Raw genomic sequence first — 17,196 nt, 5'->3', positions numbered from 1 at the left:
GTAATTTTCATTGCTGCCTTTAATTCTAACTCTTTGTTACCTTTTAATTCCTTTTTTTTTCCGAAACTGGCATCATTATTTTGCCTTTGATGTCAGATACATTGTCATAATGAGCTGGTTGTGGATCATGGTAAAATAATGATGCAGATGTTATGCAATTGCTCCTTTCAAGTTCCAATAATTCAGCTTCAAGCACTGTATTCCCTTCTTGATTGTGTGGTGCTGCTTACTTGTTAGCTGAAAGGCATTGACTTCAAGTCGTCCCAACATCTCTGTCCATGGAAAATTTGTATGGATTGAGTTATTTGAATTGCATCTAGCTGGCTCACATTAACTTTGTCCTTGATTATTGCATCTTGTTCGAAGTTTCAATCAATCTGTTATCTTATGACTTATGTGACCAGGCTCAATAGTACTACTATACTAAATTACTAATCTCTCTCAAATGCATCAAATCACATTAGCTTTGGTATATAGCATGTTAGTTAATACTTAATATTAAATTAAGAGTTATGCTACTATTTCAACTATTACAAGTGATTATCAAAAAAAGTTAGCTTCAACTCCATGAAGAAGCAACAAAATTTCAAGGCTTTCAACTTTTGTATGAGCATGGTAATAGTACGGTTTTCTAGAGTGACTGCAGGAGCTTCTATGCTGTTAATAAGGGACATATGATGATTTCTTTTTTTTTTTTTAACTTTCAATTTGTTTATACACAATAAAATAAAGTCCTCTTTCAGAGATACTCCTAAATAAATTACACTATCAATTTTGAAGAGAACAACGCCTATAGGATCATGAGCTTATTTTGTTTTCTGAAGTACTGTCTTAATTGCTTTGAGTCATTCCCTTATTGGTTTTAATTTGCTGAACTTCATTGATAAGAACATTAGTTCATGGTATTATTGGTCTAACTAATTGGAAAAAGAAGACCTACATTTACATGATATGTAAGAAATGCCCAAAATTCGAGTATTCATGTCAGCATTTTTCGTTTGTCATTGACGGAAAAATAAGGCTAGGGACTGAGCTGGAAATAAAAGTGGGGAGTTTTTTTGTGTATTTCAAAAATTGTGGGACTAAAGTGTCCGATTTTAAAAACCTCAAGGACTAACTTAGATAATTAGTCAATTTTAAATTAGACTTTGCGAATTTAAAAATGAACATAGCCACAAAATATATTCTTCATTTCATTGTGCAAAAATGTATTCAAAGTCGAAACCTTGATAAGCATAAACTGCATTCCTTTTGGTGTGATATTTAGTACACAAGTTGAATAATTTGATTGATTTCTCACCTTTTCTTTACATTAGCATAAACTTAAAAAAATGGAAATTGGAAGACGATAAAATAATATTAAATAAAAATTTCAAAGGGACATGATCACATGATATACTTTTCCTAGACTAAGAAATAGAGAATCCATAAAGTTGACTAGAAAACTTTCAATTTTTTTTTTGGGTTGATTATATATGAATAGAAGAGTACACTAAGGCTAAAAATGTAGCCAATGACATAAATAAAATATATAGTTATCCAATGTATAAACAATTTAAATCATATAATAAGAAAAAAAAACGTTTTAAACAAATATAATAGTTGCATTATACTTAAGAGTTAGAGAAATAACCAACATATGTGAGTCTCATTTCTTATTAATCATTTTATGGCATATGTATTTTACAATTTTGCACGGATGCGCACAAACTCTAAGCAAAAGAATAATGGATTTTTTTATTAGACATAAAAAAACAAAAAAAACATAGGTTTATATTTTCACAAATGAAAAAACATGTATTATTAACAATGGAAGTTACTTTATTTTTTTGTCATATATATGTTTTCAAGGGATTACGAAAGCTGTTGCACCTACCTTTGATTAGAAGTTAATTAAATTAACTGTTTCATAATTGGTAAGATGTAGATTATCATAGATTTTAACATATAAGTAACACTACTTCAGCTAGGTTCAATAATGATGTTAATCATCATCATGCCTTTGAATTATAAATTTAACCAAAAAAAAAAAAGAAAGAAAAAGCCTACAATTCAAGTTTGATACAACCCGTGCATTAGATACTGAAACTCATTTGTTTAGCATATTTGTTCAAAGTTCAAACATGACTGCTATTGATAACCAAACAACCATCTATAGTTCCTGTCTTTGAAGCAAAGTATTGAATTGAATAATCCAAGCAACTCCACATGTAGTATGGATATGAAATACATGTCCAATGAAACGTCTAACATCCGTGAACTTTTCACCTGCAAAAGATGGCAAAAACAGAAGGAAAAAAATTGTTAAATTATTTTGAAGCTTCACTTTCCATTTCAGGCAAGACAATAAGTTTTATTTTCTTTTAGCCAATCACTCAAAGTTGCAAACCGCATCATGTTCTGTTATATTGTAACAAAAATTTAAAAGAGGATTAAAGAATACTAGAATAGAAGAAAAGAAAACAAGGAAATCCATATTAAAGAATGTACCGACTGTTTGGTGAAAATTTTAATTTTACCTCAAATATTTTGAAAGGTTTTTAATTTATCTCTCTGCTAAAATTATGAATGATCAACAGTAATTAACATCTTAACAAAAAGTGGAATCTATAGATTCAAAAAACAGATGAAGAATCAAATTTAAGTAACTATATGGCTAGACCAATAAATTCATCATAAACATCAAATAGTGGCAAAGGCAGAAACACAATTTTTCCATTCAGTGGTTATAACTAAATCAAGCTTTCATAACATTTTTCTTTTTTCCAACAGAACAGGAAAAGTAAATTCTAAAATGGAATGGAGTGGAGTAAATTTACCAACCTAAAGCTATCTCCACCATTGTCTTTGAATTTATAAGAATGACTTTTTTTTGAGAATTACAGAGGATATTTCTTTTGAGTAGAACTAGAAAGTGAGAGGTTTCCCACTGAATGAGAAAAAAGGAACGTAAATATTGTTGTGGGCGAATCAGATTATGAGTCCAACTAGTTAATAATGTGTAAAGAAAGAGAGAAGTCTTTTGTTTTGAGGAAAAGGAAATTGATGCATGTATAATTGAATTGTGGTGGCATCAGAACCGTGAAGTTAGATTATTACCGGCTCAGAAATCTCTATTCACGAAATTTTTTTGCGATTGACTTCAATGGTTGGGATGTGGGAAATTTTGGGCCAGATTAGTTGATGCTTGTTCTTGCAGTGTTCTCCCAGCAAATCACAATAATAAACTTGAAGTTGCAAGAGAGAGGGAGGCAGCTTTTCTCCTTCCATATTCTGCAGAATTAGACACCATTTAATGTGTAGTTGTTGAAGGGAGGTGAGGCGGAGAAGCTCGTCGCACTCCAATGTCTCCAGATTATAGAACCTGCATATCTTGAGAGTGGTAAGGGAGGGAAGGTGAGGCAGCGAACCCACCCCTTGGTATGACTTTATGTTCTTACACCCAGTACCATCAATGGTAAGATGAGTGAGGGCGTGGAAGTTGGGCATCCATGATAGATCCCTCATTTGTTGCTCGCTAATTCCCACACCAAGTTCTTTCAAGTTAGGCGGCAAACCACCCTCTGGCAATCTGCAAATGTTTGGGCAACCCTTTATCTTGAGAGAGTGTAGACTCTTCATGTCACGTGGTAATGCCTCCAACTTTGAGCACCTGCTTACATTGAGATGAGTCAAGTTGGGTGCAGCCAGTCCTTCTCCTGCAAATGACACTAATTTGAAGCAGTCGTCGATGGTGACTTCTTTAAGAGCAGCGAGTGGTGCCTCTGACATTGACACTGATTCCAGATACCTACACCCTTTTATCTCCAGATTCTTGAGATTGGGAAAGACATCCAACGACAAGGATGCAATAGACGGACACTCTGCAATATGTAGATAGTTGATGGTGCATGCATTAAATGATTGAGATGGCCTTATTGATAAAGCATCCCCACCACCTACCATCTCATCACACCTTCCTTCTTCATCTTCCCGCAAACAACAATCCCTTCTCCACAATATGCCGTTAACCATATCTCCCTTTAGCAATGGACAAAATGTTATTTCAAGTCTCCTAAGCTGAGGAAAAGCTTCTGGGGGAGGTACGTGCCACTCCTCCCAGCATGGCATCTTATGAAACACCAATTCCTCGAGTGAAGGAAACGGTGCAATAGGCGAGGAATGATGATCGCTGTCATTCTTGTAAAACTCATCACCAATACGCTTGAGCTGATCAAAACCTTCAATGCGCAGGGACTTTAGAGATGGCAGTTGTCCAAGTGAAGGCAGCATGCAGCAATTCTTGCAAGACTCTAGAGATACTTTTGTCATATTGTTGTAAGAACAGTGTCCCACCCAATCTGGAAATCTTTCGCCCTTGTATCCCTTGATTTTCAACTTTTTCAACCCATTGTGCGGTTGCAAGTTATCGAGTATATCCCTCAAAGTCTCTATGTTTGAAACCATTTTATTACCTGAAGACCATTCCAACAATAACTTGTCAATGCGGTTCTTCTCCAATATCCTTGCACTCCTGGCTTGCCTGACATAAGCAACATTCTCCAACTTCTTAATCTCAAATGATCCTTCAAGATTTGAGAGCCCTCCTAATTCCTGGATTCCATTGTCCTTGTGCTTGCCTACCACAAAGTAATCTAAAATACGCATGTCTTTCAATTTACTTAATCCTCTAGGCATTTCTTTCAAAGAAGTTCCCCTAATATCAAGATGCCGTAAATTCACAAGTTTATGCATGCCATTGGGCAACATGGTCAGCTCAGAACATTTATACAATATTAATGTTTGTAGATTATACAAGTTGCATAATGACTCTGGTAATGTCTCCACATTGGTCCAAGAGAGATTCAAATAGCGTAGATGAATCAATTCACCTATTGAATCTGGTAATACATCAAGTTTATCAAAGGATAAAACTCTCAAGTATTTCAACTTTGATGATCTGCTTTTCTTGCTTAACAAATCATCGATATACAACGATGTCCCCAAAGATTCTGATTTCATATCAGGCTTAAAGACTTCTGAGATTGGATGATCTAAGCTTCCAGGTGGGAAATATGACAAATGGCGAGTGAGAACCTTCTTCTCTTCTTGTTCACCAAGCTCTTCTCTTCAAAATACAGTAAATTTCATTTAATCGATTATGTAAAGAAATTCTCAAATGTTGGATACACAATATATGATTTTTTTTAGAATAACAGGATATTTCTACAACTACAAAGTGAGAGGTTTCCGAATGAATGAAAAAAAAGAATGCAAATTTATTAGTTCAACTAGTTAATAATGTCTAAAGAAAGAAGGAGGTATTTTCTTTTTAGGAAAAGGAAATTGATTAATGTATAATTGAATTGTGGTGGCATGAGAACCGTGAAGTTAGATGATTACCTGCTCAGAAATCTCTATTCACGAAATTTGTTTGCTATCGACTTTAATGGTGGGGATGTGGGAAATTTTGGGCCAGATTAGTTGATGCTTGTTCTTGCAGTGTTCTCCCAGCAAACCACAGTATTGAATTTTGAGTAGCAAGAGAGAGGGAGGCAACTTTTCTCCTTCCATATTCCCCAGCTTGTGGCAGATTGAAATGCGTAATTGTTGAAGGGAGGTGAGGCGGAGAAGCTCGTTGCACTCCAATGTCTCCAGATTCTGGAAGTATTCAATAGAAAGAGTGGTGAGGGAGGGAAGGTGAGGCAGCGAACCTAGGAATGACGTCACGCTATCACAATCAGAACCATGAATGGTAAGATGAGTGAGGGCATCCAAGTTGCCCATCCATGATAGACTCCTCACTTGTTCCTCACAACCTCCCACAGTAAGTGATTTCAAGTTAGGCGGCAAACCACCCTCTGGCAACCTGCTACAAATTTTCGAGCAACTATATATATCCAGAGACCGTAAACTTGGGAGAAGATTATTCATGTCCTGTGGCAATGCCTCCAACCTGTAGCATTTGCTAACATTGAGAAAAGTCAAGTTGGGTGCAGCCAGTCCTTCTCCTGCTAATGACACTAATTTGGAGCAGAAAGTAATGGATAGACGTTGAAGAGCAGCGTGTGGTGCCTCTGACATTGACACTGATTCCAGATTCCTACAAGATGATATCTGGAGATTCTTGAGATTGGGAAAGACATCCAACGACAAGGAGGTCAGTGAATCACAACTGTTATGTATTTGTAGCTCTACCAAATCATACTTCTGCTGTTGTTGCTCAGGAAATTCCAAGTTTCTGCAATCATTGATTATCAGCTTTTGCAGAGATTTAGGTAAACAATTGCCCGGAAAGGATACAGCAGACGAACACCCCACGATACATATTTCTGGGAAGCAAGCTAGAAGGTTTAATGCAGACTTCACTGCGGATTCACATCCCCCAATTGATAAAGTATCCCGATATAGCATCTCATCATACCTTTCTTCATGATCTCCCCGTATTTCCAGTTTGCGAACTTCGGAAGCATCCGACAAAGAAGAAACCATTCTCAAGGATATGCCATTAAGCATATCTCCCTTTAACGTTGGACACTCTTTTATTCGAAGTTTCCTAAGCCGAGGAAAAGCTTCTGGGTCAGGTACGTGCCACTCCTCCCAGCATGGCATGTTAGCAAACACCAATTCCTCGAGTGAAGGAAACGGTGCAATAGGCGAAGAATGATGACCGCTGTCATTCTTGTAAAACTCTTCGCCAATAATCCTCAGCTGATCCAAACCTTTAATGCTCAGGTACTTAAGACATGGCAGCTGTCCAAGTGAAGGTAGCATGCAGCAATTCTTGCAAGATTCTAGTGTTACGCTTGTCATATTAATGTAGGAACAGTCCCCCACCCAATCTGGAAATCTTTCGCCCTTGTATCCCTTCATTCTCAACTCTTTCAAGCCATTGTGCGGTTGCAAGTCATCGAGTATATCTCTCTCAGTCTCTATGTTGGAAACCATCTCATTACCTGAAGACCATTCCAACGATAAGTTGTCAATGTGGTTCTTCTCCAACATCCTTGCACTCCTTGCTTGTCTCGCATCAACAACATTCTCCAACTTCTTAATCTCAAATGATCCTTCAAGATTTGGGAGCCCTCCTAATTCCTGTATTCCATTGTCTTCGTGCTTGCCCACCGCAAAGTATTCTAAAATAGGCATTTTCAATTTACTTATTCCTCTAGGCATTTCTTCCAAAGAAGTTCCCCTAAGATCAAGATGCCGTAATTTCACAAGTTTATGCATGTCATTGGGCAACATGCTCAGCTTATAACATGCATACAATATTAATGTTTGTAGATTAAACAAGTTGCATAGTGACTCTGGTAATGTCTTAACATCGGTCCGAGAGAGATTCAAATAGCGTAGATGAATCAATTTACCTATTGAATCTGGTAATACATCAAGTTCACGAAAGGATAAAACTCTCAAGTATTTCAACTTTGATGCTCTGCTTTCCATGCTTAACAAATCATCGATATACAATGATGTCCTCAAAGATTCTTCTGGCTTCACAATGGACTTAAAGACTTTTGAGATTGGATGATCTAACCTTCCAAGTGGGAAATATGAGAAATGGCGAGTGAGAACCTTCTTCTCTTCTTGTTCACGAAGCTCTTGTATTGTACAATAGAAGTCTCCAGCAAGGAATATTGCCAAGTCATGCAAGAGATCATGCATCACGAACCTCTCAGAGAAAAACCGAGATCGTTCAAAAAATAACCATGAAGCTAAATCTTTAAAATACTTGTCATTGTCTTGAAGCTTTTTAAAGAATAACCTCGAAGCTAATTCTTCAAAACACTCAGAACCAACCTCTTCTAAACTCTCTCCTCCCTTTGGTAGCCTTAAAAGATCTTCAGCCATCCACAGCAAAACTAGTTCAGTTTTCTCGAAGTTATAATCTTTGGGAAACAAAGAACAGTAAACGAAACAACGCTTCAAGTAAGGAGGTAGCTGGAAGTAGCTTATTAACAATGCTGGAATAATTTTACTATTTTTCGTAGAAAATTCCCAGATGTCACTCCTTAAAACAGCTTTCCATTCTTTAGCATCATCCTTTCCTCGCAACAACCGCCCAAGTGTTTCAACAGCTAATGGCAACCCTTTACACTTCTTGACAATCTTTCTACCGATTTCCTCTAATGTTGGATTACCATTTGACTCCGGAAAACATGCATTGGCTGCAAACAATAACCAACAGTACTCTTCCGACAACTCATTAAGAAAGTGAGAGGGACATGTTTGAACTACTGAAGCAACCTCTTGATTGCGAGTTGTTAGAAGAATCGTACTACCCTTAGCCCCACAGTGAAAAGGAGTTATAAATTGCTTCCACTTATCGGCATCATCGCTCCAGACATCGTCTAGAACAATAAAGAACTTCTTTCCCGACAAGATTTTCTGCAATTCATTTTGAAGCAAATTTAAACTCGCAAGGCTACAAGTAGTTTTTGTAATTTCCTCAATGGTTTTCCTTGTAATCTCAGCAACATGAAATGTTTCAGAGATGCAGACCCATGCTTTTTTCGGATCAAATCCTTTCACGACACTGTACGCCCATTTGGCTAAGGTTGTTTTACCAACCCCACCCATGCCAACAATAGGAATCACAGATAACTGAGATTCACCCTTGTCATATATTTTTTTGATTAGAGCTTGTTGATCATCCTCCCTGCCATATATGTTCCCTTGTATCAGACATGTGGTTTCTCGCCATGATGATGGTGTTGGTGATGATGATGATGACAAGTTATTATCCTTGGTACTCTTTTGAAGGCCAAGGTCATCTTTCTGCTTTACAAGAAATTCTATTCTTGCAACCACCCCTTCCATGTTATCTACCATCTTCCTATGTCGGTTGAGGAAGAAACTAAGCTTGGAAGAACGTACCTCCTTTTGAGTGGCAGCTTTGGTGTGTACAGCGTCCAGCAAGTCATCAGCGTCATAAACAGCATCCCTGAGACAGTTGAGCCACTCCCTCACACGTTTGTCGCCCAGTTGCTTGTACTCAGCATCATCAAGCACAGCTTCAGCAGCATACAGAGAAATTTTCAGCCTCTCAACCAAGCCAGAGCCAAGCTTCTTGCCCAAGACCAAGTTGACCGTATCCTTTGTGAGCAACCTGTCAAAGACAACGTTAATGAAGCCAGAAAGGAAAGCTCCACCAACAAGTGAACCAGCCATGATAGGATCTCAAACAAGTGATCAGAATTCGGGTATGAAGGAGAGTGAAAATGCAGATTTTGCAGGGTTTGTAACTGAACTGGGTGTAGGTGTATCAAAGCTTATTGTGAAGAAGTAGTCCTCAATAATTTGATGGCAAAAAGACAAAGACGACTAACTCAATAAAAAGAGGGTCTACTAATTTTATGTGTTTGAATGTTATTTTGGAATTTGGAAGGTGCATTCCATGTAATTTTCATTTTTGTTTTCAAAACAAGGTATGTGATTCCAAGACGTGTGAGTTGTAGTCTTTGTGGAAATTTCGTCTCTAATGTCATATTATGTTATCATCATCATAATGAGCTGGTTGTGGGTCATGGCAAAATAGTGATGCAGATGCAATGCAATTGCTCCTTCCAAGTTCAAATAATTCAGCTTCATGCTTTGTGTTCCCTTCTTGATTGTGTAGTGCTCCTTACTTCTATGAACTGAGTTATTTGAATTTCCAATAGGAGGCATTTCAAATATTTCAGGAATACTAGTGTTTCAGTAGTTTTAATAATTGATCTGATTTATAAAATATATACATGGTGGAGATCAATAGCCAAAACTACATAATCAATATTCTCAGAATACTTGAAAAGTTTCCTATAGCATATTAGTTACTACTCAGTTAAGAAACTCATAATTTTGGTGTTTTTAAATCTATCAAAGAAGCAACAAAATTTCAAGTATTTCAACTTTTGTATGAGCAAGGTAAAAAGTAAGATTTTTTCTACAATTTGTTTCTGTGCTATTAGTGAGGGAGTCTGATGATTTCTCTTTTTTTTTTCTTTTTACTTTTTAATTTTTACTTCATTGATAAAACATCAGTTCATGGTATTATTGGTCTAACTTATTGGAAAAAGAAGACCTGCATCTACATGATATGTAAGAAATGCCTAAAATTCGAGTATTAATAACAATGGAAGTTACTTTTACTTTTGTGTCATATACATATTTCCAAGAGATTAAGTATCAAGGCTATTGTACCTATCTTTGATAAGTTAACTAATTAACTGCTTCACGCTGGTAAGAAGTAGATTCTCATAGCTTTAACATATAAGTAAACTACTTCAGCTTGGTTCAATGATGTTATAATCATCACAGCTTTGAAATGTAAATTTAGCCAAAAGAAGAAGAAGAAGAAAGCACTACAATTCAAACATGGCTGCTATTGGTTCAAAGTTCAAAGTTCAATTGCTCCTTCAAGTTCCAATAATAAAGACATTGACTTCAAGTCGTTCCAACATCTCTGTCCATGGAAAATTGGTATGAACTAGAATGAAACCGTGCGGGTAGTAAATTAATAATAGTATATAATAAATATTAAAATTGGTTATGTTTTGTAAAATTAAATTAAATATGTATAAACTAAAGTTAAATTTAAAAGATGTTTTGTTTAAAATAATTTATAATACAAAAGATTTGGATATTGGAGTTGTGCAAAGTGATATTTTTATTTGGTAGTTTGATTTTTGTATTTGTTTTGATTGATAGACTTAGTCTTCTTATGTGGCGCTCGTCCTCCTTTTTCTTTATTGGTTATTGTTAAAGTTGTTGCTGCTTTCTTCTTTGTGTCGTAGATTCCTCTAAAGACATATTCTTTATGAATTGTTGAGTTGTATGCACTTTCTATTGTGTTGTTTGTTTTATCTTTGCATGTATGTTCTTCTTCCGAAGATGTATCTTGAATTTGTATGATTTTCTTTCTCCTTAATCTTTTGATGTGCATGCAGTTTTTCAATGACATCTACAATAAAAAAATGTATAGATTTTTTTTAAATAAGCTATTTTTAATAAGAATAATTGAAATAGTATAAAGTGAAATTACTTGGTAATATTTTTCTTTGACCAACTCTATCAAACAATGTCTCGATGCAAATTCAAAATAGTGTTGGAAAATGTTCAATTTAAAAATACAATTAAAAATATAATAAACATGTTTGTTTTTTTCATCTAATATAATCATTTCTAAGGAAAGAAACTCTTTTTCATTGTGGTTGTTAATGTTTTCCATAGACGAATTACGCAAACTTTGATAAACCAATTGTCTGTTTGTTTTGTGATATTGTCCAAAGAATGATGCTTCGTTGAGTAAATTTGAGATGTTGTGTAGTGCGAAAATAAATTTTTTGTGCTAAATTTGATGTTATTTGAAGAAGGGTTTTGCTAGGTAGATAATGACTTTTGTAGACAATATGAACAATGGGCTCTAGAACTGATCCAATAGTGATAAGAGACTTATATAAATAGTTTAAATAGTATGGAATTTGAATATTTGTAACGAAAATTTATTATGATTAATAAATTATTATGACATTTGTAATATGTATGTTTATTACATTTGATGAGTTATTTATAGAAATTAATAAATTAATTAGTGGGGTTATAAATTTATTGTATTATTTATAATGGTAAAATATAATAAATATAGGGATATAGATTCTTCATTCTTGTAGGTTATAAATTTAGTTAGACACTATTAATTTCTAATTATTGTCATTGGTAATTTTGCAATCTAATTTGCATATATTTCTATTACTTGTATGTTTTTTTTTTTTTGCTGATTTGGAAATAATAGTTGATTTAGCAAAAATTGAGTGGTTAATTCTAAAATTTTGCCAAGTAAGCGATATTGCTGACATGTCATTAGTAGAAGGAAAAAGATATCTTAAAAGTAATGTGGATAAACTTATCCATCTACTTTTATATATTAAGAATAGATCGAGTTATTTGAATTATCTCTGTCCATTGGCTCATACTAACTTTGTCCCTTGATTCTCTAATTTATTTGATGGATGGAACTAGGGGGTAGAAATGGGCCGAGCTTTAGCTTAGATGAGGTTGTCTCAGGTTGCAAATAGATGCCCCAAGTCTAAATCTGTTACCTTAAGTTTCTTTTAGGTTTGAGTCCAGCCTGTTTAAAAGTCTGATAAACTCACAGAGTCTATTTAAAAAATCTGTTTGGTGAGTTATAAATAGTTAAATACATTTTAGAATTTATATCAATCCATAATCATAAATCTTTTCTTTGAAAAAAAAAACTACAATCTTGACTAGTCTTTGACTATTAATTTTTTTGGTTTTGTTTTATGAGTGAATATTTAAAAGTGTAAACTAAAAATAATTTATTTTACAAAAAAAATATTTTGACAAGCTAGCCTAACAAGTTTCGTAGGCTTATTTTAAAGCCTATATCCACTTGGACTGTTAAATAAAATCAGCCGAGCCTAAAACGATCCAAGCCACTAACCTTTGTTGGGTGGCTCGGCCCCCTTGATGCAACATAATTACATCTTGTTAGAAGTTTCAATTAATGAGTTGCTATATACATAAGATAAGAAAGATTTGAACCTCCAACACTTGCTTAACAAACGAGTGAACTGACCACCAGACCAACTCAGATCAAGCTTCATAATTCCATCTCAGATCAAGCTTCATAACTTTTTCTTTCACCCAACAGAACAGGAAAAGTAAATTCGAGAATGGAATTTAGTAAAGTTACCAACTTGAAGCTAAAACAGCAGTGCAGTTAAACAAAAAAGAAAGTGATCACAAGCATGATTTGATTGACATAATATTACAAGTTAGAAGAAAAAGTTTTCGATAGACATTTCAGAACAGAATACTTGTAGCCATCCTCTTTAAATCCCAAACGATGAAATATTCTATGACAAGATTTCTTCTTGAATAATTTTACATGTAAGAATAATATATTTATTCTGATCCTATGCAGCTTAATATATGTAGTTATTACAAACTGCACATATCAGGATTTATTCATGGTATGCCTATTTTCATTTTATTAAAAAAAAAAGAAAAGAAAAAGAAGAAGAATAAAGGAACTCACCAATAAATAAAGTTGATAGAAACTAAATTGTTGTCTGATGGCATGACCACAACTTGACCTTCTAATGACATTGGCTATATGTTTCATCACCTTGGGAAAACAATTTGATAAAACAAGTTAAGAGTTCCAAGGCATTAGATGAGTGTAGAATTCAACTTAAGAGTTACAAATCTAGCAAGCAGTTGAAGGCAAAAATCCCAACCTACTTTTTAGTTCTAGCTGATGATAAGGCAAGATTGTTAAATTATTTTGAAAGCATCACTTTCCACTTTAGATAAGACAATAAGCTTTATCTTTTTTTTAGTTTTCACTTAAAGTCACAAACTGCTTCATGTTGTGCTCTATTGTAAATAAGAGAAAAGAAAAGTAAAGGAATAAAGGAAAGGTGATTGCCCTAATGTTTGGCCAAGGTGATTTAAGTTGAAAAACAGATTTGAAAAAAGTACATTTTACAGATTTGAAAAATAGTTAAAGGACGAAACTTAAGTTGCTATAACCTATATACCATTTGGTTCTGCATCAACATCAAATACTGGCAAAGGTAGAAACACCAGTCTGTCATGAAGTGGATATAGCTAATTCCTTCTCAAATCAAGATTTAATAAAATTTTCTTTTTACTAACTGAACAGTAAAATAAAGTAAATTCTATAGTGTAATGGATTAATTATACCAACCTGAAGCTAAAATCAGAAAACAACTCTTCTGATTTCCAACACGTCCGGCCAGTTTACTACCTTGAATAAAGAAATGCCAGATTATGTCAGATTTTTTTTGTTTATGGAAAAGGAAACTTTTGCATTAATGTAATTGCAGTACTATGTGAAACATGAAGATCTGAGAATTACTTGGTTAGAAACCTCTATTCAGAAAATTTGTTTGCCATCAACTCGAATGGTGAGTATGTGGGAAATTTTGGGCCAAATATGTTGATACTTGTTCTTGCAGTGTCCTACAAGCAAAGGACACTCTCTAATTTGGAGTAGTAAGAGAGAGGAAGGCAGTTTTTCTCCTGCCATATTCTCCAACTTCTGACATCTACAGTGTTAAACGTTGGAGGGAAGGAAGCTGGTTGCACTCCAATGTCTCCAGATTATCAAAGCCCATATCTCAAGAGTGGTAAGGGAGGGAAGGTGAGGCAGCAAACCCACATCTGGGTATGACTTGAAGCTCTCACAGTCAACACCTGAAATTTCAAGATGACTTATGGCCTCCAAGTTTCCCATAGATGATATAGACCCCTCAATTGTTTCTCGCAACCTCCGACACAAAGTCGTTTCAAGTTAGGCGGCAAACCACCCTCTGGCAACCTACAAATTTCCGGGTAGCCTTCTATCTCGAGAGACTGCAAATTTGGGAGAAGAGTATTCATGTCATGAGGCAATGCTTCCAATTTCTCACAGAAGCTAACATCAAAATGAGTTAAGTTGGGGACAGCCAGTCCTTCTCCTGGAAAAGACACAAATTTGGAGCAGAAAGAGATGATGAGAGTGTGTGGTGACTGTGACATTGAAACTGATTCCACATTCTCACACATTCTTATCTTGAGAGTCTTGAGACTGGGAAAGGCATCCAATGATAATGAGGTTAGTGAATCACAGCTGTCTATCTTTAGCTTCTCTAATTGAATTTCTGCTGCTCTTGCTTGGGAAATTCCAGCTTTTTGCAACCAATAACTGTCAGGTTTTTCAAGGATTCGGGTAAACAATTTCCCGGAAAGGATACAACAGATGTGCACCCTGCGATGAGTATTTCTTGGAGACAAGTAAGATGGTTAATGCTCATTGCCTTAAATTCATGCTCTGCCACAGATTCACATCCAATAATTGATAAAGTACCCTCATCAAGTGACAACTCTGGAAAACATCCTTCAGGGTCTTCACCAATAAGTAGTTTGTGAACTTTCAAAACATCCGACATAGAAGAAATGACTCTGAAGAATACCTGTTTAAGCATATCTCCCTTTAACATCGGACAATTCTCTACAGTAAGGGATGTAAGCTGAGGTAAAGCTTCTGAGTCAGGTAAGTTCCACACCTCCAAGACTCTAGAGATACACTTGTCATATTGTTGTAGGAACAGTGCCCCAACCAATCTGGAAGTATCACTTGATTGTCAAGTATTTCAAGGTATTGTGTGGCTGTAAGCTGTCCAGTATATCTCTTTCTGTTTCTATGCTTGAAACTAAGTCATCCCCCAAAGACCATTCCAACAATAAGTAGTAGATGCACTCTTTATCTATAATCCTTACACTCCTTGCTTGTTTCGCATCAACAACATTCTCCAATTTCTTAATCTCAAATGATCCGCGAAGATGTAAAAGCCCTCCTAACTCTTGGATTCCATTGTCTTCTTGTTTTCCCACAATAAAGTAGCATAAAGCGTGCAACTGTTTCAATTCGCTCATTCTTCTTGGCATTTCTTTCAAAAAAGTTCCTCCAATATAAAGATGTTGCAAATTCACAAGTTTATGCATGCCATTGGGTTGCATAATCAAACTAGAACACTCATTCAACTTTAACCTTTGCAGATTGTACAAGTCACACAATGATTCTGGTAATGTCTTAATACTTAGACCAAATAGATTCAAGTAACGCAAGTAGGTCAATTCACTTATTGAATCAGGCAATATTGTAAGTCCATTGGAATAAGAAAATGACAAAACTCTCAAACGTTTGAACTTCAATATTAGGAAACTTGTTATGCCATCAATGTTATCAGAATGAGAAAAGTAACTGGTTGGCAAGAATGTTCTCAAAGATTCAACTTTACTAATGGAATCAAGATTTTCTGAAGTAAGATGACTCAAGTATTCATAGGACAAATGACGGGTCAAAGTTTGTCACACCTAATTACTTTTTAAAATAGAATTATTTGTAGGTTGTTGAATATCTTGTTTGCAACCTTAGACATGCTGTAGAACAGTTTACATATTCAATGGATACACAACAAAGGTCAAAACACTAAGGATGTGTTTGGTTAGGGATTAAAATAGGAGATAAATTTTACTTAAATCAGTCTTACGTGTAAATTTATAGTCCCATTAGCGGTTAAATAGTTTATTAGAGACTATAAAAGGAGGTATTACTCTAAGTTCTACACATTGATTGAAAAACTTTCAGTAGAATTGGCTTGGATATTCATTACAAGAGAGAATCTATCACCACATAGATGTTTTTGGATAAAACTTACTTTACAAGTACAACACAAACTTCTAATCAAATCCTTGTTGATACAACTTTAGAAAAACCAAAAGTATTTCCCAATTTGTTGTTGGTCATGATCTATATACCATTTACAAATTCACACCATTTTCATCTTTCATTGACCTAAACAACTTTTTTTCTCTTTGCTCAATCGGTTGCGTCCTCTGAAGTTAATCCAAATCTGATTGAGTTCATACACTAATGGGAATGTAGAGACACTCCAGAAAGTTTTGGCTTGGGCCTCACACAGGAAAATGACCAAAACCTGCATGATAAATACACAATCATATGAGCAATTCAGTAAATGGAGAAAGAGCACTTATTCAACACTAGAATGATGATGCGCGGACGGTAAATTAATAATAGTATATAATAAATATTAAAAATTGTTATATTTTGTAGAAATAAATTAAATATGTATAAATTGAATCTAAATTTAAAAGGTATTTTATTTTAAATAATTTGTAGTACAAAAGATTTGGATGTTAGAGTTGTACAAAGTGATATTTTTATTTGGTAGTTTGATTTTTGCATTTGTTTTAGTTGATGGACTTAGTCATCTTATGTGGCGCTAGTCCTCCTTTTTTTTGTTGGTTGTTAGAGTTGGTGCTTTCTTCTTTTTGTCGTAGGTTCTTGCAAAGACGTGTTCTTTATGAATTGTTGAGTTTGATGCACTTTCTATTGTGTTATTTGGTTCCATCTTTGTATGTATGTTCATCTTTCGAAGATGTGTCTTGAATTTGTATGATTTTCTTTCTCCTTAATCTCTTGATGGGATTGTGCTTCAATGTCATTATTTTTCTGAAATGTCATTAGATTTGAAGCAGTTGTGCCCAATAAATTTTGCGTCGCCATCAAATAGTACAAAAATTGTTGTAACACTTTGATCTAAAACCTTTAATTGAATTCTGAACCTAAAATAAGTATTGGGTTAACAACTAATAATTTGATAGATGAGATTATGAAAA

General features: G+C 34.8%; 1 long non-coding RNA gene across 1 annotated transcript; it reads right to left on the bottom strand.

The window, feature by feature from the left end:
- Window positions 1–12,262: 12,262 nt before the first annotated feature.
- LOC127744775 (uncharacterized) lies at window positions 12,263–14,010 on the bottom strand. The gene is made up of 4 exons (XR_008005838.1): window positions 13,871–14,010; window positions 13,700–13,759; window positions 13,025–13,114; window positions 12,263–12,623 (listed from the first exon to the last, which is right to left on the bottom strand). It is a non-coding gene; the product is annotated as an uncharacterized LOC127744775 (long non-coding RNA).
- Between the last annotated feature and the right edge of the window lie 3,186 nt (window positions 14,011–17,196).

The sequence above is a fragment of the Arachis duranensis genome, chromosome 2 (genome assembly GCF_000817695.3).
Source record: "Arachis duranensis cultivar V14167 chromosome 2, aradu.V14167.gnm2.J7QH, whole genome shotgun sequence".
Taxonomy (NCBI): Eukaryota; Viridiplantae; Streptophyta; class Magnoliopsida; order Fabales; family Fabaceae; genus Arachis; species Arachis duranensis.
Note: the sequence above shows the minus strand (reverse complement) of the source record. Positions and strands in the feature narration are given on the sequence as shown.